At 40.9% G+C, this 27,502-nt stretch overlaps 2 protein-coding genes, 4 non-coding genes and 1 pseudogene across 13 annotated transcripts in view; 4 read left to right on the top strand and 3 right to left on the bottom strand.

The window, feature by feature from the left end:
- The window catches only part of FCGR1A (Fc gamma receptor Ia), a 28,980-nt gene extending 15,508 nt beyond the window's left edge, over window positions 1–13,472 (bottom strand). Inside the window, 1 exon segment of the mRNA XM_086718065.1 lies at window positions 13,019–13,472. The gene's annotated coding sequence lies outside the window, so the exon portion shown is untranslated.
- On the top strand, window positions 6,465–6,535 carry TRNAG-CCC (transfer RNA glycine (anticodon CCC)). Its single transcript has one exon. It is a non-coding gene; the product is annotated as a tRNA-Gly (tRNA).
- Window positions 12,517–12,588, bottom strand: TRNAE-UUC (transfer RNA glutamic acid (anticodon UUC)). The gene has a single exon. It is a non-coding gene; the product is annotated as a tRNA-Glu (tRNA).
- Window positions 13,473–13,532: 60 nt separating the features above from the next.
- Window positions 13,533–27,502, top strand: part of LOC147578331 (myomegalin-like) — a 48,933-nt gene continuing 34,963 nt past the window's right edge. For 2 of the 8 annotated variants that reach the window (XM_086718059.1, XM_086718057.1), the window contains exon 1: window positions 13,546–13,790. The gene's annotated coding sequence lies outside the window, so the exon portion shown is untranslated. Of the gene's footprint in view, window positions 13,791–27,502 lie in introns of all 8 variants that reach the window. The other 6 variants (XM_086718060.1, XM_086718062.1, XM_086718064.1 and 3 more) reach the window with 5 other exon arrangements.
- LOC112872092 (large ribosomal subunit protein eL33 pseudogene) lies at window positions 17,621–18,050 on the top strand (annotated as a pseudogene).
- Window positions 21,245–21,316, bottom strand: TRNAH-GUG (transfer RNA histidin (anticodon GUG)). The gene has a single exon. It is a non-coding gene; the product is annotated as a tRNA-His (tRNA).
- On the top strand, window positions 22,308–22,381 carry TRNAN-GUU (transfer RNA asparagine (anticodon GUU)). The gene has a single exon. It is a non-coding gene; the product is annotated as a tRNA-Asn (tRNA).

The raw sequence follows: 27,502 nt of genomic DNA, 5'->3' as shown, positions 1-27,502 counted from the left end.
AGGCACTTGATGGAACAAGTGCTATGACATGGGGAAGCTGTAGGTAGGTGGGAAAGGGGGTCCTATATAGTTGGTTAGGAGGGCATATTTGGCTTTCTCTGGTTGGTCTCATTGGAAGCATGAGCAAAAACTAGGGAAGCTGTCTTATTAATCAAATCTCACAATTGGGGCCAATTGTTACCGGGGTTATTGTTTGACTTCTTGAACTGTTTGCTGGAGACAACATTTTGACTTTCTACAACTATGACTTGTAGACTGACTATGACTTGTAGGTTGACTTCCTGGGCTAGTTAGTATAAATAACAGATTGGTCTCCAGGGCTGGCTGCTGCAGATGTGGCTCAGAATTCTATTTTTATATATGGTCTGGCCATTGTCCCACTTACATATTCAGTCTCTCATCTAGCATTTACTATAATCATACCTTTCTTCCCATCACTTTCCTGAAACTGCTCTTGTCAAGGCTGCCAAAAATTAATTTTGCTAAACCCAATGGTCAACTCTGACCCTCATTTAATCTAATCTATCAACATTTTACAGTTGATCCTTTCCTCTTCCTGGAAACATTTTCTTCCCTTGGCGAGGGAAAAAAAGAAATTCTGAAATGAAATAAAAATAGCTAAAATTAAGAACTCAGTGGAAGAGTTCACAGCTGAAGAGAGAAATCACAGCTGAGGAGAAAATTAGTAAGGCAGAATACGGGGAAGGAGAAAAATTCAAAATGTAGGGCAAGAAAAAAAATGTAACATTAAACACACAAACAAAAAATAGGAAAAATAGAGTGAGAAAGTATACCTTGAATTTTGGTTAGAGCCTTGGAAGGAGAAGAGACAGAAAACAAGGCAAAGGCAATATTTGAAGAAGCAATGTTTGAGAGTTTTCCAGACAATGTGAAAGACACAAATCAGCAGATTCCAGAAGGCCAACCAATCCCATGCAAGGTGAGTAAAGGGACACCAGTACTAGAGAAATCAAAGTAAAACTGTAGAAAATAAAAAAAAAGACAAAAATTGTTTTATATATCTATCTATCTCTATATAAATATATAGAGATACATACACACACACACACACACACACACATTACATTCAAAACAGCAGCAGTCAGACCGTTGACTGACTTCTGAAAAACAAAAATCAAATGCAAATATCCTTTATGTTCTGAAAGACAGTTAACTGCCTTCTAGACTTACATACTTAATAAAAATAGTCTTCAGTAATTAAAGTAAAATAAACACAGAAGAAAAAAAAAACCTGAAATAGTTCTTCACAAGCAGACTAACACAAAAGAAATTTCTAAATGATGTTTCTCAGGCAGAAGAAAAATTATTCCACATGGAAAGACACACACAGAAAGAAACAAAGAGAAAGGGTAGCCATAAATACATGGATAAATCTAACACTAATCGTATAAAAATGTGTAAATTGTCTTCGGGACTTAATACTCAGAACTATAATAAAGGATAACAGCATACATGTAGATGAGACTAAATAGAATAAAAGTATTCAAATGTCTATATACTGTTCAGGATGAGGGAAATGGAATAATTATTATTATGCTTGATAAATTAAGGACTAAAATTAACCAAAAAAAGAAAAAGAATTAAAGATTAAGATTATAATTTCTAAATTAATCACTGAAAGAATAGAAGCAAAGTGAAATACAATGAAAAACAGAAGGAAAAATGGAAGCAAAGTATATAAAACAATAAAAAAGTTATAATAGTTTAAAAGATAACTAGTCCAAAGAGAGAGAGAGAGAAAGAAAAACATGGAACAAGGAGGACAAATAGAACAAATAAAGATAGGTTTAAAATTAATTATATCAGCAATTATATTAAAGGTAAGTAGACCAAATTATTCAGTAAAAAATAAATATTGCTAGACTTAATTTAAAAAAAAAACTATAAATATGCTGTATTCAAGAGACATGCCAAAACCATAATGTGATAGGTTGAAAACAAAAGGAGAGAAAAGGAGTGTTACTAAATACATTAACCAAAAGACAGCTACATTAATAGACTTTAAGGCAAAAAGCATGACTTCAGTAAATATCTCTAGTGGATATAACTATCCATTTTTAACTGCTTTTTACGCTATTTGGTTATCATGGGTAACGATATGTAGATTAATCTCCAAGAGCCATTTTGTTAGACAAAGAGCTTTGATATTTTCGTCTTCACCCTCCAACTGTAAAGGTACAATAAACTAATAAACCTTTAAAAATACCTTATCTTTCAATTTGTGTGTGATTACTGTCATGTTTTAATTTAGGAAAATTCCCTGGCACTGAAGTCAGAACTGCTTCATAGGTGAATCCTCGGTTACTAACTGCCTGGCGTCAAGGGAGACCGCAAGAAAGAACCCAGGATGACACTGCCTCTGGCGTGGGGATGGATAGATGGTGGTGCCAAATTCCATGCCCGCCTTGCCCAGTTTTCTGCTGCTCTTTTGTCTCTGCCTCCCACAGTGTATCAAATGCTCATCTATGTGGCTCCTCTGATGCCAACTGCTTCCCTCATCACTGGGCCAACAGCAGGAGGTATTTGGTCTGGAACAGTCTTCCACCACCCCATCAAACTTCCAACATTGTCCCCCAACCTCCACCCCCTTAGTTTTGTCTTTTCAGAACACCAAAACTGGGGATGGCCATTTCTGTCCTACTTGTTTGGGTATCCCCAAAATTACCGTGTTTCCTATGAATGTAGCAAAGAAACAGAGGTTTGATACGGTCCTGCACTTTCAGCCTTCTGGAGCTGCCATTTTGGACAGAGTAGAGATAAGCTGGACATGCTTCTGCTTTGGCAATTATCCACATTATCACTTGATGTGATTTCATTTGTGAAGAGTGGTCAATCAGGGTGTTCAGCTGTTAACTGAGTGGTCAGCTGTTAAAGTTGGATTGGCTCTAGCACTTCCTAGCACGTGGCCCACTCTTCAGTTTCTCTCTCGTTCTGAACAGTTTTTATTCTGCATTTGCTGTGCCCACCTAAGGCAGAAAGTGAATACTCATCTATGTGTAAAGTAACTGTAGCTGTCTGATAAGCAGTTAGAAGAGGCAAATAATTAGCATTCAAAAGGAACAACTGACTTCTCAGATACTAGGTTCCTGAAGTTAACTTAATGTATGATTTTGACCATTCATGGTGTAGTGACTTTTAGAGAGAAATTTCTTTATTGCCCAATTTCTCAACTTTCTGGTCCAATGTAATATATAGGAAGTTCAAGAAAAGTTTATGGAATGGCAATCTAAAGGAGAGAGTAAGACATTCTTTATGTTCCTCAAGTCTCCTCCTACGGATACATTTACATGTATCACGACAACAGAAAATCAGAAGAATACAGGCACGACAAGGAAGGGAAATCTTCTGGCTTTGTTCCAAAACCAATTTCCAAAGAGAGAAACACACCGAAGTTATTCTTCATATTCTAGGAGGTGATGTCATGATATCAGAAGTTCTGCACACAATTGTGGCAAGGATATTAGTTCCCAATGATGCATGTCCCAGCAACACACCAGAACTTACTCCATACCCTAGAGGAACAGTTGTGCACCTCATGCTAAGCACTGATCCTTCCATGATCACATTCCTGTCTCAGTCCCAAGGTGGCATGTCACTGTGTAGACACACTTTTTAATAGTTTTTTGTTCCCCAAACGCTGCCCATTTTATTCTTTTTCTCCCTTTCCTCAAATGACTGCAGTGAGTTGGATCCCTGTCTGTTGGATCCTTGCATAGACCAGACTTGCCTTTGAAGTAAAGATTCAAGTAGAGGTGAATGAATTACTGTGGTGGAGAAAAAAAGAAAAGAAAAACAGTTATATGTATTGGCCTGCAACCAAAGTTGGCACACTCAGGTGGAAGATGAGAGGCTGGCTGTTGAAGCACCCACATTCTTCAGCTTGTAACACATCCAACATGCGTCCAACACTGGATGAGGTTTCTTCTCTCACAACCCATGATAGGTCCTTAGACTTCATCTCCTGGGCTTTACAGAAATGGAGCTACCTGTCCATACCTGGACTCGGTGAACACACAGTCCCTGTTATACTAAGCAGCCCATTCTGGAGTTTGATCTGGGATGGATGAGAACCTCAGGTGGGACCTGCTCCTTCTAAAGGATACAAATTCTCAGCTGAAGAATACAAAATTGTCCCTGTGTGGAGACCCCTGTGCTCCTCGGACACCTCTGAAGCTTGACTGCTAAGAATTTCCAGAAGACCAAGTTTCAGAATGTTTCCTGCAGGGAACTTCCTACAGGGGCCTTTTGGTGGCCTTTAACCCAGCTGTCTGGAAACTGACTTGGTGAAATTGCAAAGTCAGAAAGCCAGGTTTACCAGCACAGTGATGCATTTTGTTCTTGCTTCCTTATTTCCAATCTCTGCCAGAGATTTGTGCTTCTGCAACATGTACATGTGTTTCAAAGCCATTACAAGTCCAGAACCCACCAACTCCAGGGGCTGACCACTACAGTTCTTTACCAACGCTTCCTCTGGTCTCCAGGACTCCAATGACCAAGAGAGGGAGGATTGCTGTTGGTTAGCTACTGTGGTGGGTGATGTGGATTTAGGCTACAGGTATGTCCAGCTTTACATCATGGAGTGATCAGAATGCAATGTGGCAAATGGATTGGAGTAGAGTAGACTGGCTGTAGGAGGGCCAATTATTTTTAACCTACTTATATGAAGGAAGGAAGAGGTGATAGATGGAAGAGTTTAGTAATGAAGTGGCAGTGAGCCTACAGAAAGCCAAATAAATTTAAGCACTATTTATTAATTATACTAGGAACAAATTTCTGTGTTGGAAGGATGAAGAGTTTATCCAAAAAGAATAGCAAGATCTGATTTGGGCAATAGGATGGTTGGGGTGAGGGTAAATGTACTATGCAGGGGCAGGAACAGATTTGGCTGTTGTTTTGATGATTGACTAAAACATTCGAGATAATGCACTACTACATTTTGGGACACACCGTGCCTGGGTCTGATCTTAGAGGTACAGAGGGTGGTGTGTGATGCTGACAGGGAACTCCCTGGTGCCTTGAGTTTTAGCACTTGTGACTCTGAGATGCATATGAGGCAGTGACTTGTAAATCAGGTGTTGTGAGTTGGAGATGCAGATCTGTAGTTTCAAAAGAGATGTGGGCATAAATGTACCCCTGGTTGATGCAGGTGGTAGTTGAAAGCGTGTTGGCCAGAGCCGGTGTGTGTCCTGAGCGTTGGGCAGAGGGCAGAGGGAGCCAAAGCTCTTCAAGGTCGAGGTGATGGTTGTTTTCCTTGTTGAGCTCAAGTTTATGACTCGGCCTCCACCTAGCTTGCCTTCTTCTAGCAAGAGAGGCATCATTGCACCTCTGTGCTCCTGTCCTTCAAAAAGTCATAATGATTCCTAGTCCCAACGTGTGTAGGAGCTCTCCAGGTTCCTCGCTTCAGTTTAATTTCCCCAGGGAAATTTGAAGAAAGAAATCTCTCCATTATTTGAACTTCAACAAAAGACCACTATATTAATATTTCAACATAAAGTATTTCTTTAAAATAGTCTACTCCTGGGGTGCCTGGGTGGCTCAGTCGGTTAAGCGTCCAACTTCAGCTCAGGTCACGATCTCGCAGTCCGTGAGTTTGAGCCCCGAAACCAGGCTCTAGGCTGATGGCTCAGAGCCTGGAGCCTGCTTCCGGTTCTGTGCCCCTCTCTCTGCCCCTCCCCCGTTCATGCTCTGTCTCTGTCTCAAAAATAAACTTTAAAAAAAAAAAAAGCTGCTGAGGATTCAACTCAGTTTAAAAAAATAAAATAAAATAGTCTACTCCTCATACAGCTAGTAAATCAAAGCCTATTAACTTGAGAAAGCGGATTCTCCCAACATTAAATGCAAACTTAATACTACTAATCTTTTCATATCATATATCCATGCTAAGGTTTTATACACCTTAAAAAGCAGACACATTATAATGATTATAAGACTGATCATTACTCTTTTACAAAAAAAAAAGCTACAAAGAATTAACTACATGGACTAAAATTTATTTCTTCATTATATCTATCTTGATTCTGTCCTTTTCTCTCTTTTTGGTTACTAATTCTGGTTCTGATTCTTATTTCTTTCCTGGATTGGAATTCTACTTACCTCACCTACAAGTTAGGTTACCTTCCCAAGTAACCAGGTTACCTTCAGGAACCACTAAGACAACAGTTTGAGGTTAATAACTGAAGATTTAGGAACAGAAACAAGGAACCTGGATGAATTTATGTTTTTCTATTGGAGTCTGTTATGCAGTTTGAAAGAGCCTTTTTCAGAGTTAAGAATTTGCACAGACAAATCAGATATTTTGATAGTTTTGTCTAGTATAAGTTGCCTGTAAAAACCCATAGCTAATAGCTAATAGCTATTAGCCAGCACTTGAAAAAAACCTCTTACAACTATTGCTAAGTCTTTCTGGACACGCCACCTAAACTTCACCTGCACGGTGCAGGAAAGCATTGGTGGTTCAATGGTAGAATTCTCGCCTCCCACGCGGGAGACCCGGGTTCGATTCCCGGCCAATGCAGTAATTTCCTTTATAGTTTATCCCACAAAATTACACCGCACAGGCAAATACGGTCTTTTAGAGTTCTGGGTTGTTACTGCTCCAGTGCTTGGCATTCAGCAATCATTTAGTGAGTCTGACTTTGAAAGTGGGAGTGTCGGGGCGGGGCGGGGCGAAAGGGTTTGCAATTTGGACCTAAGACCACAGTTACTTTCAGCCTTTCCCTTGGAGGCCCCGCAGAACCCAAAAAGCTACCAGGTCACCGATGCCCGTGCTGGGCCTTGGGTTGGCCGCTGGGCCACGTGTCAGCGCAGAGCGAGGATCGAGACACCAAAGTCCCAGGAGGACAATAGCCACGGGGCCCCCCAGACACCCCTGAACATGAATAAAGGTGGAGGCTGGTGAGGAGGAACTCGCGTGGACCCGAGGGGAGCTGCTGTAAACGCGTAGGTTCACGTCATCAGCCGCCGCCACCTGCACGCCTCCCGCGGGCGCGTGGCTGTTCCGGCGAGGATGCCGCGTGCCTGGCAGTGCGCCCCAACAGGTGTTAGCCCTTAAAGTAGACTTTTAATAAGGGAAAAAGAACTGAAGACTCTGGGAACGGTTGATCCGGGTTTGTTTTCTACCTCTTGGACGCTCCTTCAAAGGATTCCCATTTGAGGGCACTAAGTGCGTGACTGCTTTGGAGACTGCGGGTGATTCATTTTCATCTAAGAATAGCTTAAAATTTAAGTTTTTAAAATCTATTTTCAAACCAGCAACATTTCACTCTTTAAAAATAAATTTATTCATGTTCAAGGGTTTCCTTATTCTGATATTATTGTTGCATCCACACGACTCCTGAAACAGAATGCTATGGGCACCAGTGACAATCACAACAAAGTTTACTACAATAAGAGGCAAAGCCAACCGATTGGGACCAACACTCTTGATAAGAGTGCGGCCTCGAACAGCCGGGGTACAGAGTTTTTAAAGCGGATCACATCGTTTTATCATTACCTGGGAACAGAACAGAGAAACAGTTCCCAGATGAGTTAGGAACAGTTGCCAGATGAGTTAGAAACAGTTGCTGAATGAGGTGATTATTTTAGACTTTCTGCCTAAATTGCAACCAACGGATCTCCTTGACCTTGCCTCTGATGCTCTTTTCTTTGAGCTTTTGTTTTCCTTCATTGGTAAAGCCTGATTTACAAGAGTATGAAGCGTGATTTACAAGTGTAAAGCAAGGCTGTTATCTCTTGACCTTCAGTGTCAAAACAGCTGTTACTTTTCAAGCTACGTGTTAGCGCTACACTACAATTTAACCCTTACATTATGTCTTTGTACGTTTGTTGTAAACTGATGGTGATATTTTAAAGTCCTTTCTTGTTGAAATCATCAGGATGGTTTTACTATTTTGTTTTAACTTGTCTGAGAATCTTTGTCTTTGTCCAATAAACATTGTAATGTGATACATAATTTTTTGTTTTTAAGATTTTTCTCTAAACAGGAATCAGGCCTAGGAGACTTGATTTTATTATAAAAAGGAAAATGATGCATTGCTTATGTGACAAGGCACACAGAAAGGGCTCATCAGGTACCAGGGATTGACCATGGATGATCAACTTCAAAACAACACCACAGTAAAACTACTAGACTTTAAAAATAAAGAAAACATCCTCAGGTGCTCTAGGCAAAACTATGAAATAAGTTACAAAAGCAACAGAATTAGATAAGCACTAACATAGAAAGCAAGGCAACAGTGGAGCAGCATTTTCAAGAAACTTTGGTAAAGAAGGGCAAATCACAGATATCCTATCCAGCCAACCTCCTTTTGTGCTCGAGGTATAGGAGAATGGCTCTTTTATGGCACTCTGGTGACCCTGTACTTCTCCACATGGGCCACATAGGCAAGGTTCAATGTTGTTTGACCCAAATCTTGGCTGAATATCCCCTTGGAACATGGAAAGATAGGCAGTCTTGTGAGGTGCTACTGTATGGCTATTTCTCACTGATCTCTTGTAGTAGGTTGCCTGTCCTGGGGCAAACTATAAGCAGGCAGTTTCACCTGTCTCCCTGGTTCTGGTGAGACCCAGAAATCTCCACCTTGCCTCCACCCCTGTAGGATGCAACTACAAGCTATCAAACTGCTTGACAGCAATATGGAATTAGCTCCTTCATGACAGAGTGAGCCACCACTTGTGTTTTCTTGTCATTTGATCCCTCCAGTATGGTGTCCTGCTATGGGATTATAGATGTGGGGAGCTGACAACATACTACACTTGCTTATGCTGTGTGTCTAAGTAGTAACTACCTCAGTTCATTTAAGATTGTTGTCTCCTTACTGGTCAATTCTACAGAAGTGTGACAAACACAATCTACTACTGCCTAGGGACTGCTAGACTGCATGATAAATTTGGTGCTCAGTGCAGAGGCAGTAAAGTCCCAGTACTTTCTCGGCGAAAAGACAAAAGGCGGTGCATGGGGATATGAGAAGGCTCCCCAGGATGATCTCCCCTAAGTGGTCATTATGAAAAGGAGAGTAAGGACCTTTTGATAGTCCCCATATGTTGATAGACAATTGGAGGTTGAGCAGTGACAAGGAAGGATTGAAAGCAGCCACCTAAATGGTGCTTTAGCTATTACTAAGTTTTTTGAGACTGAGTGGATAACCTCTTAAAACCAAAAGCAAGTAAACAGGCTGTGCTTACTTTAGTGGGACTGCTCCCCCATGGCCCCCACTCCATCCCTCTCTACCCCTCACCCTTGACCTCAGGCAATAAGAAGCCTCCTCACTGCTCCAATGGGCCTCACAGACTAGTCACACCTCCTCGCTCTCCCTGAGCTCTTTGTCAAGGAGATAAAATGGTTTCCAGGCTGCTGTGTAACCGGTCAAGTGCAAGTATTCAACTCCTTGGTCTGTGTTCCTATAAGACAGAGTGTGAATTCAACTGACAGAGTTTGGGTAAAACTTCTAAGAAAAAGAAAAAGAAATTAAAGTTAAGAGTATGGCTTCCATACCAAATCAATGTACAGGTGTGCAAATGTTTAATGGAAATCAATGAGTTGCATGATTATACTATGAATGCTCTTAAAGTATTAATGGGGATTCTTCTGTCCAGGGCACTGTCATGTATTAAATAAAGTGCTAATGGGACAAACTCCCATTGTAGCAAATGTAGCAAATGGTGACATTTGGCACCAGAGGATGGCTCAAAATTTAGCATGAGTAGCTAAACCCGCTGATGTCCAAAGTTTCACTGTATCAATAATGTCATACTGACTGGCAAGTCAAGAATTTTACTCTCAATGGCTCTGACTGCAGTGTTATCAGATCTCTGCCAGGAAGAGTGACTGATATACCCCACCAATTTTCAGTAGCTTGCTTGCCAAGTGAGGTTTCTTGGGACTATAGAGATAAGTCCTTCTGACAATACTTAATCCCTCTGGCAGCCAAAAGGAAAAACAGCAAAACAAAAAAACTGCTTTTTCACACAAAGTAAGGAACTCTTTCTATACAGAAGCCACCACTGTAAAGCTAAACTTGTAAGTCCTAACAAAGTTTGGCCTGTTTGTTTTATGGTAAAAATTGTTCTTCCACTGTCTTCTGTCCTCCGTACTTTTTGATGAAAAATCTGCATTATGGATAAAATTTGAAAAGTACAGAAAGAACATTAAAGCAATAATTTCCATTGCCCCCAAACTAAACTCTCCAAAATAAACAGTATTTAATTTATGGTGAGTATAATTTCAAAAGTGATGGAATTAGAGCACTTACTAGTAGTGTTTGGCCAGAGGACCAAAGAATTCCCAAATCTCATTCTGCCAATGACCTAGGTTCCCTGGTGGGTGTGGGGGTTCCTGAGGGAGATATGTATACAATGAAAAGCGGCAACATGTATATAATCACAATTTGTTATTGGTAGGGTTTATGCCCCAGTAGAGGGAATCCCAGTAAACTGGTCAATTCAAGGTCTTAGAAGATTTTCCTGCTAAGCACAAAACAACCTTAACCAAACTTCCCCAAATGAATCTGATGCTACAAGTCCTCTGAGAGGAGAGAGCCAGAAAAAAGACAAATAGATGCAGGGTTGGAGGCTCTCCTTGACACCAGCCAGGCGGCAGGTTTTGATGCTCAGATAGAAAAGGGGCAGCAGTAGCCACACCCCTTTGTATAATATTTTAATATAGTGTGTCCTCAACCATCAGACAAGGAAGCTCAGGGGTGCCTGGGTGGCTCAGTCGGTTGAGTGTTCGGCTTCGGCCAGGTCATGATCTCGTGGTTCATGATCTAGCAGTTTGTGGGTTCGAACCCCACGTCAGGCTCTGTGCTGACAGCTCAGAGCCTGGAGCCTGCTTTGGATTCTGTATCTCCCTCTTTCTCTCCCCTCCCCTGCTCATGCTGTCTCTCTCTGTCTCTCAAAAATAAATAAACGTTAAAAAAGTTAAAAAAAAAAAAAAAAAAGGAAGCTCAGTATCTATCCTAATACGTGAAGAATCAGAGTATTTGCTCCCCCATTGGGTATTAAGGGTTGGGAAAGAGGGAAAAGCAGACAATTTTCCTTTTCCATATGAACCTTCCCTTTACTTTTCTGATGTCATTCCAATAAGAGAGATATATTAGGTAAGTCCTTCAAAAGGCCATTTTCCCCCTATGGTCACTCCTGTATATCATGCTGGGTCAGGAAACGGGCAACCACTGGCTCTAAGGTATGTCATTTTACTATAGCATAGTCTTCTAAAGTATGTGAGAGCATGGTATAAATTCAGTTGATCTCAGGACTACACTAAGAGATCACAACACCTTCCCATTTTACCTCCTTTTTTGAATTATAAATAGCTGCATTATGGTATGTATTACCACCTAGTTGAACATAACTCATCAGGTAATGTTATACAGTGCGCAATACATGACCAGCATAGGCCAACTATATCAATGTGAATAATGTAAGATGTGTAATTTTATTATTAAATCTTATTAATCTTTTTATTATAATTTATATTAACTTATTATTATCATTAAATTTCCTTTAGAGAAATAAAAATATAGAAAAATTACTGATCCAACAAAGCAATTTCCCTCCACTAATGTCCTCATAAAACAGATAAAATGGGGGTGCCTGGTTGGCTCAGTTGGAGGAGCAAGAGACTCTTGATCTCAGGATCATCAGTTTGAGCCCACATTTGGGTGTACAAATTACTAAAAATAACAAAATAGACTTTAAAAAATAAGTAAATAAAGATAAAATAAGTCTTATCTTCCTTCAAAAAAATAAAGTGGCCATCAAAATGAAAATTAAATTATTGAAACAACTCTCTGATTTTTAAAAATCTGTTCTGCTTCCAACCACTTTTAAGTCTTCACAAGTTGAAGTGCTCATTTATTTCTGCCAACACTTCCAAAGATGGATTTAGGGACCCTCCTGTGCACAACTTTTCCAAAGTTCCTAAAGGTGAAATGTGCCCATGAAACTATCCAAGCAACAGCTCCATACCCACAGAATTTAGAACTGGTGAGACCACGGTAAGCAAAAAGGCAGACTTACATTTTTACCGCGACTAATCTTACCTGGAAGAAAAGGTAAATACCAGAACAGATCAATTTGAGATTCAATTCAAGATATCTGAAATACTCCCGATTCAAGATTTCTGAAATACTTCCAGTTTGTCTCTTGTGGACTTAAAGCCCATGGGGGAAATTGACTATGAAGAGGTTGCTTGATGGTAAGTAAAGTTTGAAATTATGTCTAAGAGATTGATAATTTCTAGTGTTAATTTTAAACGTGGGGGCGAGGGGGGGAAATGAAGCGTCATACAGGTGGGGGCTTATAATTGGTGCTTATAGGTTCGTGGGTAGTGTCATTGATAGTTTGAAATTCACACTCCATTTCACCTAGTAGTTCTGCTTTCTGGCCTGTATCCTCAATGAATAGTTAACTCCATTTTCCCGCCAATTTGGGGGAAAATCACAGCAAAACTCACTGCTCCCGGTGAGGGGGGGCAGCCCAGTAAGAAGAATCCCATTCCCTGACCGGGAATCGAACCCGGGCCGCGGCGGTGAAAGCGCCGAATCCTAGCCACTAGACCACCAGGGAGCTGCCAGCTGCTTCTTTTTAAGAAACACAAGTACTCTCCGCGTTAAGCGGTGGCTATTTCCTGTCTGCTCGCTCTGGGTGACTCGCGCCCTCTCAGCAATTATCCCCTAAGGCCGTTCCCTCTATAAAAGGTGCCCCACAACAAAGACCTTACACTGTGCGGGACAGCGGTCGCGCCCCGAGGCCCCGCCAAGTCCACAAGTCGCCCCGTCCAGGCCGCACCCGTGGCCGCGTGTGGACACAAGGTCGCCGCGAAGAGGCGGGAGGGGAGGCGCCCGGACTGAGACCCCGCGGTCCCCAACATCCCCCCGAAGTTTGGGACGCAGCGACAGAGGCGGCGCGGACCGAGACGGCTTTCGAGGCAGGCTCGGCGGCCCTGGACTGGACTTGGGCCCCCCCCCAGCCCGCCGCGCCTGCCCTTTCCACCTACCTCGGCTGCTGCTCTGCACGCTCAGGGCCCAAACAGAGTGCTCTTCGACGCCGGCCTTCCCCTCACGCCACACGCCCGCTTTGTCCGAAAATCCTGCTGCTGCTTTTGTTAGTTGCCGTCTCGGAGCCACACAACCGGCTTGCTGATTCGGGCAAACGACTCTCCCGACACAGGCGGGGAGAATGACGCCATTCGCGACCCCCGCTCCACTAGGACTTCGGGGTTTGGGGCCTTTACCCTCGGGACCCGGGGCTGGGCCGCCGTTGAGGCTTTCTGGGCTCTGCCCGTCAAACTAGCCTCTTCCGGGCCCGGCCTCCAGGGTCAGGGGCAAGGCCGGGGCCCCTCGGCGCGCCGCGCCCTCTCCCTCCGTCTGCCGCGCCCCGCACCCTTGCGTGCGGCCTGCGGATGAGCCCCCCGACGGCGGGGTCGATTCAGAGTGTCCGGCGCGGGCGACGCGCAGCTGCGCGGTGCACGCGGATGCACGCGGCGAACTTGCGACCCCGCCCCCGCTGCCCTCGCGGCCACGCGGGCGTCACCCGCGGGCCGTAACGTCCCGGCCCGACTGAGCTGCCCCGACGCCCGGGAGGGAGGGACCCGGAGGAGAAGGGCAGCCTCGCCTTTCAGCCCTGTCCAGTGTTAGGCTCCCGAACCGTCGTGGAGGAGACAGAAACGGAGAGGTGGAAACAGAGCCCAGGGGAGGGAGGAACTCCACGCGACTTTCCTCCTCTGCAAACAGCCCGAAGATGAAATCGGCGTCGCGTAGCTGGTGAAGGTGAGTTCCGTCGGGGGGGGGGGGGGCGGGGAGGGGGAGAGGAACCAAAGCCTTGGCCCGGCTCCCAGTGAGTTCCTTTTGGCCCTTGAACGTCTCTCCCTGGGTTTCTTGTGGATTCCAAGGATGCACCTGGCAGGTTTATTTTTAAAGCACGTACTTTAAGATTACTTTAAAATCTGATGAGTTTTGGATGAGGACTTTCAGGTGTGGGGAAAACTAGCGAAAGCAACTGTGGTTGAGAATCTCACACACCCAGGAACAGCACTTCAGCCAAGTAAGTGTGTCTCTTAGGTTCTGCCCATTTTATTTTAAATGCACTGTCGGTCGAATTTCAGATGAATTTAGGACTTTCATGATAAATATTTTAATGTTAGTAGTTTTTAATTTAAATACACATTTTTAAAGTTACATAAAAAACCCATGAAGCCCGCCATTTTTACAAAAATGAGAAAGAAAGACGATGTATATAAATGAGAAAGCCTCAGAGAAATGAGGCCTTTAAGTATTGGTTGTTTCCACTAAAGTTTTTTTGTTGTTTGTTTTAGTGGAAAGTTACTCTTTCCTCAAATCTGACAATTACTACCATACCCCAAATTCCTCTTTCTACAAAATCTGACAATCACTGCAAGACCCAAAATTCACCTTTCTAGTTCCAACCTACTCTTCCCTACACCTTTCCTCAGCATCCCCCTCATCTTTTCTAACACAATAAAAGTCACTTCCAAAGTCAGCCTTCAACTTTAACCAACTTTAAAGTTTAACCAACTTTAACACTCAACTATCAGTCCAGTAAGTTAGAGGCCCTCCCTGGGACTTTATCTCCCTACAAAGAACAGAAAATTGCAAACCATTGTATTCGTGGTCATAAATAATAGTCATTGGCCTGGAAAATGAACTTTTTTCCCCCCAAGAAAAATCTATATTCATGGTTAAGTGTTACAGATATTTTTTTTTTCATCAGCTCTAAAGGTAACTGGAGATTTCTTTTTCCTGGGGGCTGTAATAGAGGATCTTTGGCTAAGGGATCAGCCACAATCTGTAAGGGCATGTGTCCTACAATGAAAGGAGACAACTTAAGCAGCCACAGATCTTGATTTGCGTGGTGGCTACTTTGGTATGTATACATTTCAAAATTTATTGAGCTGTGTGAAGTCAAACCTGGAAGACTTTAAGACTTACTATTAAGCTGTTTATTACTATAAACAAGATAGTATGGGAGTGGCAGAAGGACACATTATATATAGAAACGGAACTGAATTGAAACACCTAAAATAGACCCACCCTAAAATAGACCCACCCTCTCTGGCCAAATTATTTTCCAAGAACAGATACTAAAGCCATTCAGTGGGGAAAGGAGGATCATTCCGACAAATAGTACTGAAACAACTAGAGATCTACATAGTGAAAAACCCTGCATTCCCTACCTCCCAGTATGCACAAAAGCTAATTTAAATTGGATCATAGACCAAAACACACACACTAAACTGTAAAGTTTAGAAGAAAGTACATGAGAATCTCCTTATGACCTGGTGGTAAGCAAAGATTTCCTAAATATTACACAAAAAGATAAGTAAAAAAGAAAAATGACAAATTAGACTTTAATAGTATTAAGTATTAAAATGATAAATTAGACTTTTAAAATATTAAAGTAATATTAGACTAGAGGCTCCTAGGTGGCTCAGTCGATTAAGTGACCTACCCTTGATGTTGGCTCAGGTCATGATCTCACAGTTCATAAGATCAAGCCCTGCATCTGGTTCTGTGCTGACAGAGTAGAGCCTGCTTGGTATTCTCTCTCTCTCTACCCCCCACCCACTCTCTCCTTCTCTAAAAATAGATAAACTTTAAAAATAAACTAACATTAGTCTAATTAAATATTAAATCAGACTTTAACATTAATATTAAAATATTGAATATTAAATTATAAAATAATTAAAATAATAATGTCTTCTCATTAAAAGATAACCATTAAGTGAAAATAAATCGCAGACTAGGAAAAAGTATTCACAAAACATATCTGACAAAGACCCTGTTCCAGAATATAAAATGACCTCCTATAATCAATATTAAAAGCTGAAGCACCCATTTTTAAAAATGGGCAAAAGCTTAAATAGGCACTTCAGAGAGGAAGATATACTAATGGCGAGGAGCATATTAAAGAGTACTCAATATCATTAATTGCCAGGGAAATATATATTAAAACTTCATTGAGATACTTCACCCAGTAGCATGGCTAAAATTATAAAGTCTGAAAACATCCAATCTTGGTGAAGATTTTTAGTGGGAATATGTCATAACCATTTTGGTTTGACAGTTTCTTATACATTTCAACATAAATTTACATAAATATCCCTTTATTCATGTAAATTCTTCACCTAGATATTCTTCCAAGGGAATTGAAAACATATGTCCATACCAAAAAAAAAAAAAAATGTATCAAGAACGTTCATTGTGTTTTTTGTTCACAAGAATCCAAACTAGAAACCACTCAAATGTCCATTATCAGGAACTGGTAAACAAATCATAGTGTACTCATATAGTGGAATACTATTCAGCAATAAAAAGGCATGAACTTTTGATATAAAAAACAGAGGCGCTTGGGTGGCTCAGTTGGTTAAGTGTCTGACTTCAGCTCAGGTCATGATCTCAGGGCTCATGGGTTTGAGCCCTGTATCAGGCCCTGTGCTGACAACTCAGAGCCTGGAGCCGGCTGCAGATTCTGTGTCCCTCTCTTGCTCTGCCCCTCCCCCGATCATGCTCTGTCTCTCTCAAGAATAAACATTAAAAAAAAAATTTCACAGACATCATGCAGAACACAGCAGCATGAGTACTCCATGATTTAATTAAGGTGCAAAATATCAGAATGATGATTTTTGAAAATAGTGCAGAGGATAATGACAATGAGGATGATGATTCTACTAGATAATGACATTATTGATTGAGTAGCTGCTAAATCCAGTCACAGCCAACAATGACAGAATGAAGTAGATTACTCTTATTAGCCCCATTTTACAGCAGAAAGAATTCAGGCACATAAAGTTTAAGTTACTTTACTTAAGCTTTTCCAAGGCCACACAAGGGCTGAATCAGATTTACAAACCAGTGCCTGTGCTCTTAAGCACAGATTGATCAGATCTTTCTTCTCGGCTTTAGGTATTTCTGGTTTTCTCAGATGTAGGGAGGAGAAGAGAGAAGGAAAGAGAGGCAAAAGAAGGAATAAGGGATAGAAACACAAAGATGTGTAGTCAGTGAAGAGCAGAGCAGGAAACTATTATGAATATTTTTACATCAAAGGTTATAAAAATTTCTGGGAGGTTGGTGATCTGCAAACAAGCCAAAGATTCTTAAGCCAAAGTGATTAAATGTTGGGCTGAGGTCAGGAAATGAATCATAGATTCTAGAGCTGAAAACTAAAATATTAAAGCATCTAGGAGAAAATGTAGGAAAATATATTCACAGTCTTGGGTAGGAGAGATGTCTTAGAGTAAGATACCTTAACAGTAAAAGAAAAATAAAGAAATTAAATTTCATCAAAATTAAAAGCTTCTGCTCATCAAAAATCACCATTAGAGGGGCGCCTGGGTGGCGCAGTCGGTTAAGCGTCCGACTTCAGCCAGGTCACGATCTCGCACTCCGTGAGTTCGAGCCCCGCATCAGGCTCTGGGCTGATGGCTCGGAGCCTGGAGCCTGTTTCCGATTCTGTGTCTCCCTCTCTCTCTGCCCCTCCCCCGTTCATGCTCTGTCTCTCTCTGTCCCAAAAATAAATAAACGTTGGAAAAAAAAAAATTTAAAAAAAAAATCACCATTAGAAAGTAAAAAGGCAAGGCCTTTCTCTTTCCGCCATCTTGGAACCTTTGGAGGCCTGCTGGGAACAGGACTCCTGAAATGACAAATATGTCGGGAAGACTGTGGTCCAAAGCCATTTTTGCTGGCTATAAGCAGGGTCTCCAGAACCAGAGGGAGCATACAGCTCTTCTTAAAACTGAAGGTGTTTATGCTCAGAATGAAACTGAATTCTATCTAGGCAAGAGATGTGCTTATATGTACAAAGCAAAGAACAACACAGTGACTCCTGGTGGCAAACTGAATAAAACCAGAGCAATCTGGGGAAAAGTAACTTGTGCTCATGGAAACAATGGCATGGTTCGTGCCAAATTCCGAAGCAACCTTCCTGCTAAAGCCATTGGCCACAGAATCCGTGTGATGCTGTACCCCTCAAGGATTTAAACTAACTGAAAAGTAAATAAATAAAGGTGTAGATTTGTAAAAAATAAAAAATGAAAGAAAGGAAAGAAAGGAAAGAAAGAAAGAAAGAAAGAAAGAAAGAAAGAAAGAAAGAAAAGAAAGAAAGAAAAGAGGCAATCCACAGAGTGGGAGAAGATGTTTGCAATATTCTTCTCTGAACACAACTCAGATATTGAATGGGTAGAGAACTTCTAGAAATCAATAATAAAAGCCAAAACATTTAAAAATTAGCAAAACACCAGAATAGTCTTTCTTCACAATATGGACCATAATTTCTAAATAGGCAAAAGAGATAAGAATCTTGTGGCGCCTGGGTGGCTCAGTCAGTTAAGCATCTGACTCTTGGTTTCAGCTCAGGTCACAGTCTCACAGTTCATGGGATTGAGCCCTGCCTCAGGCTCTGCACTGACAGTTGGGGAGCCTGCTTGGGATCCTCTCTCTCCCTGTCTCTCTGCCCCTCCCCAGTGCGCTCTCTCTCTCAAAATAAATAAATAATAAAAACGTTTAAAAAAGAAGCCAATATCATTATGTATTAGGGAAGCACAAATTAAAATCACAGTGAGATCCTCACAAGAGTATGCACTCACAAGAATTAGTAAACTTTTAAAATGGGAGAACATCAACCGCTGACAATGTACAGTAACTATATCTTGTTGCTGTTGAAAAGGTAAAATCTCACAGTCATTCCGGAAAACTGGCAGTTTTTAATAAAGTTGAATTTACATCTATCCCATGACCCAGCAATATCACTATGAAATATATACTCAGAAAATGAATGCACAAGTATATGTATAACAGCTTTGTTCACAATAGCCAAAACTAGAAATTATCCAAGTATCCATCAATGGCAGTATGGTCACACAGGAATAACACTCATCAAGAACACCATAATAATATATTCAATAGCATGAATGGATCTCAAAAAATGTTATTATCCTGCATGAAAACAAAAAAAATAGACACACAAAAAAAGTATATTGTGTGAATTTTAAAAATAGTCAACACAAAACTACAGAAATCAGAACCAGAATTGTTTATATCTACTTAATTTTGTTTTTGTTGAACCATTTAAAAAATTTTTTTAACGTTTATTTATTGTTGAGAGACAGAGCATGAGCAGGGGAGGGGCAGAAAGAGAGATACGCAGAATCTGAAGCAGGCTCCAGGCTCTGAGCTGTCAGCACAGAGCCCAACATGGGGCTCAAACTCACAAACCATGAGATCATGACCTGAGCCGAAGTTGGACACTTAACCAACTGAGCCACCCAGGTGCCCCATTTTGCTGAACCATTTTAAAGTTAAGTTATATCATGATCATTGAACCTAAATACTTCAGTATGCAAATTACTTCATTGACTCCGATATTTCTTAATCCAGTCTTTCAGTCCACTTGAGTGGGGTCAGCAAACTTTTTTGTCAAGTGCCTGATAGTAAATATTTTAGGCTTTGCTGACCATATGGTCTCTTTTGCAACTGCTCAACTCTACCGTTGTAACACAAAAGCAGCCACAGATAATACATAAATGAGTAAGTATGGTCGTATTCCAATAAAACTTTGTTTACTAAACAAGTTCTGAGTGGGATTTGGCCAGCAGGCCATAGTTTAATGACCCCTGCACAAAGATCACAGTTGTTTTTCATGCTCAGAGTATCACAGCTCATGCCAGTGGGAATTCCTTCAAGCTGGCTATGTCTTTTGTTGTGTTTTTTTAAGATCATAATAGATTGTTAGTGAATCACTGGTTTCTGATCCAAGCTTTCCCATGCTTACCCTGTAATTCCCCAGCACCATTCCTGGAAGAGGTAATTTCTTTAAGAAATTTTGATTCATTTTTGTAGGGAATGGTATTAAAGATAAAAACCTGTACACTATTTTTTTTTTTTTTAAGTTTATTTATTTTTGGGACAGAGAGAGACAGAGCATGAACGGGGGAGGGGCAGAGAGAGAGGGAGACACAGAATCGGAAACAGGCTCCAGGCTCTGAGCCATCAGCCCAGAGCCCGACGCGGGGCTCGAACTCACGGACCGCGAGATCGTGACCTGGCTGAAGTCGGACGCTTAACCGACTGCGCCACCCAGGCACCCCAAAACCTGTACACTATTAATAACCATGGAACTGTGGGTGATTTGCTTTTAAATCAATTCAGTTCTAAAGTAAATTGTAACTGAATGTATATATTTTACATATAGAAAATGTTCACTTAAAAATAATCGTGATTTGGGGCACCTGGCTGTTTCAGTTGGTGGAGCATCTGACTCTGATCTGGGGGTCGTAAGTTCAAGCTCCACATTGGGTATAGAGATAAAACCTTTAAAAATAACAATGATTATGCCTGTTTTGGGCCTTGTAATTCTTCTCGCTGGGACTCAAAATCTTGATTGCCATTTAACAAAGTTGCTTATCTAACTTGTGGCTAAGATGTAAATAAAGTCCTTTCAAAACAACAAAAAGAAATCAGAAAGATTTGCTTAAATGAAGGGAAAGTAGGTGGGAAATCTTATGGAAAGGGCTGTGCTGATGTTTCTGGGCTGAGGGAAATTTTGTATAGCTCTTATCTAGGTGTGGATGTGTTTACATCAAAAATACTAAAGGACACAGACACCAATTGCCAGCAGGTTTGCGCTGCGCAGTGATCGCATAACGGCTAGTGCTCTGCCTTGTGGCCGCAGCAACCTGGGCTGCAGTCCCAGTCACGGTAGTGTCAGGCGTTTGTCAAAATTCATTGGGCTGTGCGTTTAAGATTTGTGCGTTTTATTCTTTGTGAATTGTACTTCAATATGTACTGTTAGCATAAAAATTGGGTGGGGAATGCCGAGAATGGCATTGAATCTAGGTTTTGTTTATTAGATTTTATTGTAAAATACCTTATCGAATACAAACTGATAAAAAGCTCATTTGTCACAGTGTCTAAAAAGGCCCCATCAACATTTGAAATATTTTAACCAGAAAAACGGTTATGAGTACACCGTTACATAAGCGGAAGCTACCGACCACGCTTTACCTTTTGGGATAGTTCTGCGCAAGCTCAGATACGGGGCATGGTTCTGGAAAACCGAATACCCGACCGCCCTTTCTCCTGCCTGCAAACTGCTGGAGAGCCACAGCAAACCCCGATCTTAGGCCATAAATAGTGGTGAGGGAATTAAAAGAGAGGCTGGAAGATAGATGTACCAAATTTTGTCAAGGAAAAAAAGGGACACCACATATTGCCGTGACTCGGATTCGAACCGAGGTTGCTGCGGCCACAACGCAGAGTACTAACCACTATACGATCACGGCGCGCCATAAACCTGTGCCTTCTGAAGTGAAATAAAAAATTCTCATGTCTCAGGATCTGGCCAGTGCATCTCCACAGGTCTCTTGGTGGGGGTGGGGGTGGGGGGTCTCCTTGTGTTCCACAACGCCTCGCCTGCTTCTTTCCCTTCTCCTAAAATTTCCTTTTTGGCCCCGACCCGTTTCCTTCTCCCTCCCCCTGACCCCATCGGCCCCACTAAAGTTGGAACACAGTTGATTTGAGCGCTTGGAGCTCCAGCGGCACAGATGGTGCACTGTAGGCCCCTCCATTGCCCAGCCCATGGGATGTTGCAGGCTTCGAAATCAATTGACCAAACTAAAACCTTTTGAAAAGAATTTCCCCTTTTTAAAAACACTTCTATTTCTGCTCTCAGAGTTCCTCAAAGGACAAAAAGCTTAAAGGCGACAATGTATGGGAATAAACGATGACCAAATGAGAAAAGCAAAAGGCTATTTATACGCCTTGCAAGGGCGTCAACCATGGTCACTTGCGTTTTAAAAGAAACGAAGGCAGCGGGAGCAGTGGGAAAGGTTTACAGTAGAACGGGGGAGACTTAAGGTGTGCCATCTTTGGAAGCTGTTGGCGTAGAAAACTAGGCGGTTAACTAGAAGCTGAACATCCTGAGTAACTGGATATTCAGACTCTCCAATGCATTATTAATTCAACAAGTCCTAATTGAGTGTCCTGGGCATTCAGCTTCCCTTGGGATTCGCTCGACTCAGGCTGGGGGTAGAAGAATAGAGGAGGGGTCGCAGTCCCCGGGGTCTCTGGAGGTTCTGGATTCTGTGATTGGTGAGGGGACAGGGCGGGGCTAAGCCATTTGGGTGTGCTAGTTTCAGAATCACTCAATGTACCGGTTTCAAACATGACGAACGACTCGATTTTTCACTCTAATCTTCAGTTTTTCGAGGCTTTGGAGCCTGCCCAATCTCTTGAGTGAGAGATCACTCTATTTTAATGAAACCAAAGTGTAGTGTCTCTGTGGCGCAATCGGTTAGCGCTTTCGGCTGTTAACCGGGAGGTTGGTGGTTCAAGCCCACCCAGGGACGTAATGGGTATTTTTACAGCAGCAATTCGGTTCTCTCAGATTCACTCTGGCAAAGGACAAGATACTTGCTTTCCCTTCAAGTGACATAATGGCCCCTTCCCGTGCTTCCATGACCTCCCAGAAAATCTGCCTGTAAGAGACACTGCATTTCTAAAAACAGGGAACAAGAGAGGCCTGATGCAATCTCTCCTCAAGAGGGTGTGTTCTGGGATGATGTCATGTTTCTTTGGGCTAGTAGCAAATTTTACATACTTCAATTTTTCAAATGTGTACTAGTGTCTTGCAGGATATGTGTGGGTTTAATAACTGCTCAATTAATAATGCTAGAGTCATTGGCACAAGCACAGACACTCAGATCAATGGAACAGAATAGAGAACCCAGAAATGGACCCACAAACGTATGTCCAACTAATCTTTGACAAAGCAGGAAAGAATATCCAACAGAATAAAAACAGTCTCTTCTAGTGGTGCTGGGAAAACTGGACAGCGACATGCAGAAGAATGAACCTGGACCACTTTCTTACACCATACACAAAAACAAACTCAAAATGGATGAAAGACCTCAATGTAAGACAGGAAGCCATCAATATCCTCGAGAAAGCAAGCAAAAAACCTCTTTGGTCTTGGTCGCAGCAACTTCTTACTCAACACACCTCCAGAGGCAAGGGAAACAAAAGCAAAAATGAACTATTGGGACCTCATCAAAATAAAAAGCTTCTGCACAGCAAAGGAAACAATCAGCAAAACTAAAAGGCAACCGACAAAATAGGAGAAGATATTTGCAAATGACATATCAGATAAAGGGTTTGTATCCAAAATCTACAAAGAACTTATCAAACTCAACACCCAAAAACCAAATAATCCAGTGAAGAAATGGGCAAAAGACATAAATAGACACTTCTCCAAAGAAGACATCCAGATGGCCAACTAACACATGAAAAAATGCTCAACATCACTCATCATCAGGGAAATACAAATCAAAACCACAATGAGATACCACCTCACACCTGTCAGCATGGCTAACATTAACAACTCAGGCAACAACAGATGTTGGCGAGGATGCAGAGAAAGAAGATCTCTTCTGCATTGTTGGTGGGAATGGCTGTTGGTGCAGCCACTCTGGAAAACAGTATGGAGGTTCCTCAAAAAACTAAAAACAGAACTACCCTATGACTCAGCAATTGCCCTACTAGGCATTTATCCAAGGGATACAGGTGTGCTGTTTCAAAGGGACACATGCACCCCCATGTTTATAGCAGCACTATCAACAATAGCCAAAGTATGGAAAGAGCCCAAATGTCCATCAATGGATGAATGGATAAAGAAGATGTGGTGTATATATATATACAATGGAGTATTACTTGGCAATCAAAAAGAATGAAATCTTGCCATTTACGACTACATGGATGGAACTAGAGGGTATTATGCTAAGTGAAATTAGAGAAAGACAAAACTCATATGACTTCACTCATATGAGGACTTTAAGAAACAAAACAGCTGAACATAAGGGAAGAGAAGCAAAAATAATATAAAAACAGGGAGGGGGACAAAACAGAAGAGACTCATAAATATGGAGAACAAACTGAGGGTTGCTGGAGGGGTTGTGGGAGGGGGGGATGGGCTGAATGGGTAAGGGGCACTAAGGAATCTACTCCTGAAATCATTGTTGCACTATATTCTAACTAATTTGGATGTAAATTTTAAAAAATAAAACAAGTTAAAAAAGTGCTAGAGTCATGATCATTATTATTTCCTGCATTATTTTTAATGAAGGCATTTCTTCCTTTGTACCAATTACTTAGCCTTTTACATGCTGTTTTTTCAAGTAAATTGGTCTCGTGATAATCTAATAATTCTGCAGTCATCATCCTTGTACTCATATTTTTTGCCACTTGTACAAGTATTTCTATAGGATAGAGTCCCGTAAATGCAATTGCTCTATCATAGTGGTTACAATATATATGTTTCTTAATGTAAATCATAAATCCTGTAAATTTGCCTTCCACTGGAGTGGTACCAATTTATCGTTCATTTTATTTTTCTAACTAGGAGAATTCTTTTCCTCATACTCTTGCTAGCACAACAAATTTCCATAAATGTATCCATGATAATCTAATAAGGGGAGTGTTGTCCTCTGACTTAACTAAGGCGGAGGTACAAAGATGACATGATGGGCATTAAGCAGTAAGATATCTGCACCTGCTCCTCGACTACACTGCCAAGACATTTTTGTAAAACTGTAATTGATTTCTGTGGTGACCTCGTCAACCAGAGCCAGAGAAGACTGGCCAAGGTGGAGAAAAAACTCACTGGTCCCAAATATTTGTTCCTCTTCCCCTTTCTCTAGAAATAGCAAGGGTGAAAGAGTAGGTTGTCTATATTAGTCAGGATTCTCCAGATAAAATGAATCAATATAGAACTAATATAGACAACATACTAATTCATCCTTGGCCCTTCAGATAGATAGACAGGTAAGTGAGACTCATTTTAAGGAACTGGATCACAGGACTATGGAGGCTTTACCCTTGCAAAGTAGGATGGCAGGCTGGAGACCCACAAAAGGCTACAGTTTGGCTCCATAGGCTTTCTGCAGACAAAATTTTCTCTTCTTTCAGAAAGATTAGTCTTTTTCTACTAAGGCCTTGAACTGATTGGATGAAGGCCACTCACATTATGGAGGGCAATCTGCTTTAGTCAAAGTCTACCGATTTACCTGTTAATCTCATCTGAAAACACCTTTACAGGAACATCAAGAATATTGTTTGGCCAAATATCTAGGTGCTGAGACCTAGCTAAATTGACATAAAAAATTAACCATCACCTCTGCTATATTTTTCCTTAATAGTTTTTGGCACCTATTTCCACAAAAATTCACACACCTGAGACACATCATTGTAGCCAGGAGAATCCTGCACCTGACCGGGGCACCTTGTGTTAGAGGTTGATTTTTCTGTCGAATCTCAGGAGCAGAAATTGAGCTCTATGACTTTTATATACTACTACATGTAATTCTTGGACAAGTCTTTTTCTCTAGCATTTGTACATTTTCAATCATTTTCTCCCGCCAGTGGTATCAAAGTGGAATTCTGGTTTTGCTTTTATAAAATAAACATCCAGAGATGATCTCTGTTGGGTGGTGGTTCACAAGGATCCACTCTCTGTTAGACAGTAAATGACAGATAATCTAACCTGCAAGTCTTTTTTGATTGGCTATTTGTCCTGAGGGTTTTGGTATTTCCTGGTGTGTGAGTCGCAGTGCTGAGAATTTGTTCACACCTTATCTAACACTAGATAAAATTCTTTGGACCCCAAAGTCAATACTATGTATAACAAGAATTATCTCCATACACAGTAATTCTCCCCTAAGAACTCTTAACTTTAATAAATTGCTCTACATAATGGAGATCTTAGAAAAGAAAGTTAACTGAATTTCTGGTATCTGTTAGTCTGTTTTCTTAGTATATACTGAACTTACTAAATGGTAGAATAATTTCACAACTATTTAAATCAGGCTAGAAAAAGGAGGGAAAAGACATTTATGTCATTACAATTAGACAATTAAATGAACAAATAGGGCTTCTGACAATTATATAAAGCAAGATTTAATAATTTCTAGAACTATTAACTAGTTCATTCTTTTATTAAGAGAGAGAGAGAAAATCCTTTTACAATGGATTTTTAAAAATGGATAAAATTCAGTAACCACAATGCAAAAGATTCTGAGAGGGTCCTGCTGAACTGAAAAGGGTATCACAAAATTACTAAGATTTTCAGCAATGAGTCTTCTCCAAACACAATTATTTCCTTTTATTTTCCTTGCAAACAATTATTTCCTTTTATTTTCCTCACTGATAAGCATTTTTAATAAATATCATTGCCCTTTTCTTTAAATAGTGTTATTGCTTTCTGTAATTAGTTCTTTTAGAATACCCAGTAGTTGTAGGAGTTTTTTCCATTATACAAATATAAACTGCTTTCTAAGAAAACAAATTGGTATAATTTGTTTTCTTCTGGAGGATATAGACAAATTTGGTCTCTAGCAATTTGAAGGACTGCCCAGAATGGTTTATATAACTTATATGAATTGAAATAATAACTTATATGAATTGAAAATAAGAGAAATTAAGTATTTCAACCAAAAAAATTTTACGGTTCTTAAATTTTCAGAGAGTACTGGGCTCCTTTCAATTTTCACAGGCAACTGTTTTGTGCTTTTTCTATGTGATTCCCTGACATTATTCTTTTTAAGTAATCAAATGACTTTCCCCTGCTCACCACATCAAAATGCTACCTGGACCATGGTCATGTGGCCATTCTTACTATTATTACTACTACTACAAAACTTTTTTTTAAAAAAGGCAGTCTCTCATATTTTATTAAGAACCTAACATGCTAAGGATCTGCTCCAAGATTCTGAATTTCACCAGTTTGTAATGTATGAGAATTTCTATTCTGGCTTGTTGTTCTTAAACTAGAAACATGTGGTGTATAACTTACCACCGACTTTCGTTCAAATAACAAAACAGCTCAAGTTTTAGATACTCCACAGATTAGCAAAAATGTGCTACCTAGAGTAGATCAAGTAGTTAAGTAGTTAGTGTTTACTGACCAGCCATACAAAAGTTGATTTAAGATTTTGAAGTGAGGGGGCGCCTGGGTGGCGCAGTCGGTTAAGCGTCCGACTTCTGCCAGGTCACGATCTCGCGGTCCGGGAGTTCGAGCCCCACGTCAGGCTCTGGGTTGATGGCTCGGAGCCTGGAGCCTGTTTCTGATTCTGTGTCTCCCTCTCTCTCTGCCCCTCCCCCGTTCATGCTCTGTCTCTCTCTGTCCCAAAAATAAAATTAAAAACGTTGAAAAAAAAAAATTTTTTTTTTAAAAATAATAAAAAAAAAAAAAAAAAAGATTTTGAAGTGAGGATTTTTAAAAAGTTCACCTGTTAGCTAAGGTTGACCAAAGTGATTCTTGAGCCTTATTATCCTATTTAGGCCAAGCCTGACTATAAAATTGGGTATGAACTGGATTCCATACTTCTTATGATCTCATACTTTTTCTGGTCTTCTTCCACTAATATTCATGTGTTTAAATGTTGGTACAGAACCATTATCCTGTGGTAATATCCAAT

The sequence above is a fragment of the Puma concolor genome, chromosome C1 (assembly GCF_028749965.1).
Source record: "Puma concolor isolate L17-30 chromosome C1, mPumCon1.1.hap2, whole genome shotgun sequence".
Taxonomy (NCBI): Eukaryota; Metazoa; Chordata; class Mammalia; order Carnivora; family Felidae; genus Puma; species Puma concolor.
This window is presented reverse-complemented; position numbering and strand designations above follow the sequence as displayed.